Source organism: Solenopsis invicta, chromosome 3, assembly GCF_016802725.1.
Source record: "Solenopsis invicta isolate M01_SB chromosome 3, UNIL_Sinv_3.0, whole genome shotgun sequence".
Taxonomy (NCBI): domain Eukaryota; kingdom Metazoa; phylum Arthropoda; class Insecta; order Hymenoptera; family Formicidae; genus Solenopsis; species Solenopsis invicta.
The window spans coordinates 4120315-4126314 of NC_052666.1; positions in this window are offsets into that span (position 1 = coordinate 4120315).

Here is a 6000-nt window from a genome sequence, read left to right on the forward strand (position 1 = left end):
AAAGAAACATAATAAGAACTCGATTACTAGAACCGTGATAATACTGACTACAATGATCTTACTTACTAATCGCGTGTCCGGGGTGATCGGGGAGCCGCGGAACGCGGGATCGGAGCGACGGCGGCGATTCCGCGCCTCGCCCGAGCCGCCTCGTGCAAAATGAGGCGAAGGTCTCGTCAGGGCGCGGATGCCCTGACGAGGCTTTAGGTTACAAGAGAATCTTCCCTGAGGGAGAGGACGGACGTGATTGGCCGGGGATACCCAGCCTGCGGACTCAACGAGGATGCTCGTCGTGTACGGTGATTCGCCGAGGATACCCGGCTACGGAGCACGGCGAGAATGCTCGCCGTGATTGGCTGTGTACGGTATTCGGTATGGCAGGATTAGCCGAGGATCCTCAGCTAGCCGGAACGACGAGGATTCTCGTCGATGGGAGTCGGGATGAGGCAAGTATTCTCGTCCTCTTGGGAGTTGGAGTGCGGTCGAGGATTCTCGACCTGTCGGATTCGGCGGACCGGGAAGATCTGACTCGGCCTTCCCACTGCCGGCTTATATATCCGAACGCACGGTTGGGCGGACCAATCCGCGCGCTCGGTCTGCTGGTCCGGAGCGGGAACGTTACCGAACGCCACGGGCGGCGCGCGTGCTGTCGCGTGATCGTCACGTCAGGTTTGCCTGGTGCGCGCACGTGGCGTTCTGCCGGTGTATTGCTCGGGTGGACGGAGCGGAGTGGCAGTGCGCGCGAGCTGGAGGGGCGTTTTGTTACATCTTCTAAATTTACTTTTTTGTCACGATTTCCATAACAGACTTCGTTTAATTTTTTTATTAGATTCTGTAAATGTACAATATTTTATATATATACCATATACACACACACACACACACACACACGCGCGCGCGCGCGCGCGCGCGCACACACACACGTGTGTGTACGTGTGTGTGCGTGTGTGTGTGTGTATATCATGCTTTACATCAGGTCTGTCTATATTCGGCTCGTGAATGCGCTTCCACGTTTCTGCCGTCTCACTAGAGACGGAGATAAAAAAGGATAAATACTATAACATTTATCATTTTTTTTACTGTGTAACGTTACGCCCCTCCGCCGCACCGTCACTCTGCACCGCCACACCAAAACCATGAACCAAATTCGCAATTGGGGTTGTCACTTCGACGGACGCAACCCTTTATCGTTTCTCGAACGTGTAACCGAGTTTCAGCAAGAATACTTCTTTAGTGACGCGCAAATGAAGACCGGACTACCCGAACTCCTGCGGGAAGACGCGCTCGCCTGGTATAGGAACGAGAGAGAAGATTGGGAGACGTGGCAGGACTTCTTGAGTGCCTTACGTCGCCATTACTTGCCCCGCCGATACCAAGCTAAGCTGACCAGAGAGATACAAGAACGACGCCAACTCTTACGCGTTGTGTTCGGCGTTTGGACCGGAGTGACGGTGCGGCGGAGGGGCGTAACGTTACACCACCTCCTTTTCTCGGAAATGGGGAACATTGGCCACTACGCAGGTTATTCCTGCTCGGAATCGGTTGGATCGGTTCGATCCCCCTCGTTATCGGCGGTCTCGGTGCGTTCGGAATCGGTTTCCTCTTCCGGGTCGGTGTCTTCGGCGTATTCGGTGCTGCTTTCCTTTTCCTGATCGGTGTGATCGGTTCCCGGGCCGCTGCGGTCCGGCTTCAGTTTAGGTTAGGTTAGGTTAGGTCTTGCACATGCATCTCACGGTGCCACTTGCCAGTTGCGTCTCTCAGGTCTACGATTACTCGAGAGAGAATTTTGCGCACTGTCCTTGTACTTTGGTGCCAACTTTGCGTTGAAAGCGTCTTTTTCTGGCTAATGGGTGTTCACGCTTCCAGACGAGGTCTTCAATCGCAGGTTTCCAGGCACGGCGTCGAAGGTTATAGTACTTCTCCTGTTAGTTGAACGCACGGGCTAAGTTGGTCCGTACCAGCTCGTAAGCGTCCCTTAATTGGCGGTGCGTGGTGTCCGGTGTTGCGGCAGGTGCGTTCTGGCGATGGTGTTCGCGGGGTGGCTCCGACAATTCTCGCCCGTGGTTGAAGTATGCTGGGCTATACCCGGTGGTCTCGTGTTGTGTCGTATTATAGGCAAATTGCAAGGCTGTGAGGTGTTGGTCCCAGTCCCGATGGTTTTGTCCAATGAATTGCGACACCATGGTCTTGATGGTTTTGTTGGTGCGCTCCACTGGGTTACAATGGGGAGCGTAGGCGGGTGTAGTGCGGTGCTGGATCCCAAATTCCTTGCACAGTTGTTTCATCTGTCCTGAGATGAATTGCCGACCATTATCGGAGATTATACTTTCGGGGCATTCGTGGCGATAGACAATCTTGTCCAGCAGGTGCTGGGCGATTGCAGGGGCGGTGGCGCGGCGCAGCGGGCTAAGTTCCACCCATTTCATGAACCGGTCCTGCATCACAAGCATCCAGGTGTGTCCGTGCTGTGACCGTGGTAATGGTCCCACCAGATCAACGGTCACTTGTTCCCACGGGGTTTCCACGTGGGCGGTGTGGAGAGTGCCGGCCGGTCGGTCCTGTGAGCTCTTATGCGCCAAACAGCTGGGCCACAAGCGCACATAGCGGGCTACGTCGGCAAACATCCGGGGTCAATAGTATTTTCTCGCCGCTTGTGCAATGGTTTTTGCTATGCCCAGATGTCCGGCCGTAAGTACATTGTGCACTTGGTGTAGGATGTTGGCTCGATCCTCCCTTGATATGCACACTTACCACTGCTCGTCCGCCGGTTTCTCGCGGAAGTTGGTAGAATGCAGGATGTGCCGGAATAATTTCCCCTGTCGGATTTCATACTCTGGGTAATCCGAGGGGCGGTTCCGTACGCGGCGCAACTGACGTCTGTACCAGGTGAATGCGACGGGTCGGCGGGCGCTACTCACCGCCGGCAGACGTGAGAGGGCGTCGGCCACTTTGTTAAATCGACCCTTGCGGTACTTGACGTCGAAATTAAATGCAACTCGAGTGCCCATCGCCCGAGGCGTTTCGTGGTGGAGCCAAGGCGGGGCAGCCACTGGAGAGCCTGGTGGTCTGTGACTACGGTAAACTCATAGCCCTCCTTCGTAGCCACGCATGTGTCGGATCCCCTACACAACAGTCAGGCACTCGAGTTCGGTCGTACTGTAATTTTTCTCGGCCTTATTGAGGGATCGATTGGCATAGGCGATTACGCGTTCGCCCTCCTCAAAGTATTGCGACAATACCGCGCCGAGTCCGTCGGTGCTTGCGTCGGTTTGCAGAAAGAACCTGCGTGAAAAATCCGGGCAGGCGAGCGTGGGGAATGAGATGGGAATGTTTGAGGGTACGGAAGGCGGTTTCTTCGTCCTCCCCCCATTGCCAGGTAGCGTTCCTGCTGGTCAGGCGGGTGAGGGGCGCGGCGACGGTCGCGAAATCAGGTGTAAATCGCCGGTACCACGATGCCAGGCCGACGAATTGGCGTACCTGTCTGACGTTTGTGGGCCATGGCCACTGTGTCACAGCGCGTATTTTGTCGGGGTCATTCCGAATTCCTTGTCGACCGACTATATGTCCTCAGGGTGCTGGTGCCGTTTGCGGCATTCGCAGCCTCTCCAATATAATAACAGGTCGCGAGTGTCGCGACGATATCGCCCCTATTTCGGCGCGCGCTGGCGGCGGTGGTGACTTGGTGGCGTCGTCGTCGTCATCGCCGCTCATGACGACTTGCACATAATCGGTGGGATCATATGTCGTCCCATACGACGTCGTCGATCGGCGGCGAGCGAGGTGCTGGCGCCGTTCGCGGCATTCGCAGCCTCTCCAATATAACAACAGTTCGCGAGTGTCGCGACGGTATCGCCACCATTGCGGGCGCTGGCGGCGGTGGTGACGGTCGTGGCATTGATGCAGCAATAAGATGCCGCAGACGCGCGAGCGCGACGTCAAGTTGGTTCTGTATCATGTCGGCTTTGACGTGCACGGCAGGCGAGTCCCAGCCCGCGTATATGGGCTTTTAATTGTGCTATTTCCGTCACCACCTCCGTGCGCGGTGTGCATATTTGCACGGAGCGAACACGCGGGCCGCTTCGTTTTTTGGCCGGTCGGCCGACCGAGCGTCGTCGGTCCTGCGGCGACGGCAAAGATGGCGGTTGCGTCGTTGGCGACGGAGGCTGCTGCTGCGGCGAAGGTGGCAGTGTCGGACGTCGCTGTCTCGGCGGTGTCCTTTCTCGCACCGACGTGCGAATCGCCCTCATTTTAGTCCTAATCTCCTCAAGCTTCGCGGCCGAGCTGCCGTCGCTCCGCTTGATCAGGAACCACGATTTTAGTGCTTTCTTCGGTTGGAGGACGTGAGCCGGAAAAATGTGCACGTTTTCATCAAGATAATAAACCATTTTTTCCAACATCGCGTCCTCGTTCTTCACGTCTACGAGCGTGCGCACGACTCGCGCAAAAAGCGTGGTGGGCCTTTGCACTATCGTTTCTGCGATTTCTCGCGACGTCGCGTACGCCGTTATATTGGTGTTTTTTACGTCGGCGTGCCTTAGGCGCCGATACCAGCGTAGAAACGAGTGGAGGTTGAGCGCCTCCCTCGTGTCGCGGTATGCTTCTTGAGCTACACGTCGACGGGCGCTCGAAGGGGCGGGAAGCGGCGGCGGTCGTCGTCATCGCCGTTGTCTTCGTCGTCGTCGTAATCGTCCTGTTGGTCTTCTTGCTCGTCGTCGTCGTCGTCGTTGTCGTGTACGAGGGCCTTAGCGTAAGCAGATCGTTGGTCGCGCTGCGCGATTTTATCGTATCCCCACGTTGCGTAAATTGTGAGTACGATAGCATCTCCCAGTTCATCCACGACGAGGGTGGTGGACGTTTGCTCCCTGCAGCGTACGCTTCACGGGTGGCGCACGACGTTCCACGCGTATTTTATTGCGTGCATTATATTTGCCGGGATGAGTTGCGTACAATGGAAAATCGAAAGCGGCGGCTCTCGCTTCGTCGTCGTTTTCCCGATCGTCGTCCTCGAAGCGTGCGTTTCCGTCCAGGGTCCTTACGCGGACCGTGCCGTGGTGCACGAAAACGTACTCAAGTCTCCTGGCGAACATGTACTGTGCCAGTTCAAAATTGTATCGGTGCGATGCATCATTCATGAAATATTGGACGCGGAAGTCCGCCCGCATGTAGAGTTGGATAAATGGCGGGGGCACCCACGGCAACGCAATCTGCGTCTCCTCCGACGCATCGTCCTCCGGTTCGTCGTCGTCGTCGTCGTTCAGGATGCGTCTCAGTAGCGACACGTCGCGACCGACGCACCTGTCGGCGTACTCGCTTCAGTTGGGGAACCTGCATATTCCCCCATTGGTGAGGAGCCACGCCGAAAGCGGGTCGATGTGGTTGGGGGAAAAAACGTTTCTCGCCCTGAGAAAGGACGAGATCGCGTCTTCCGCGCATCTCAGAGGATCTACCGTAATCACAACTTCCAGTCTCAAGATCTGGAAGCTGCGTACGTTGTCCTCGAAGTGAGACACAACGTTTCGGACGTAATGTCGCGTCTCGCTTCCAATATCTCGCATTTTGACTGATCCTCCCTGGCGCTTAAAATAATGGCACAAAACCGCAGCCGGCAGTAAGCCGCTGTCGGCTGGCCTGGCCATTTTCGTCGAGCTGTTGTACGCTTGTGCGAACGTTACCCCTTCGTCGGGCAGGCGGCTCGTTGGTGCTTTCATGCACCAAATATGGCCGTAATTCTCTAAAAACCCGACGCGGTACAACATCATCTTCGGTGTCAGTGCCGTGGAGTCGTGGAAGAGAGTCGCCGCTTGACGAAAGTCGACGAGTAGCGTCTCGTTATCGTCGCTGCTCGACAAACTTGTCGCCTTGTGAACTTGCAGCAAGTCCACGTGGGCGTGGTCAACGTCGAGCGTTTCTTCCAACAGTTGCTTTCCCGCGGTTGTCGTCATGCGCAGGCCGTGTACGGCGGTATAAAACCTGACGAACGACACGCCCGTGTCGTTCGCC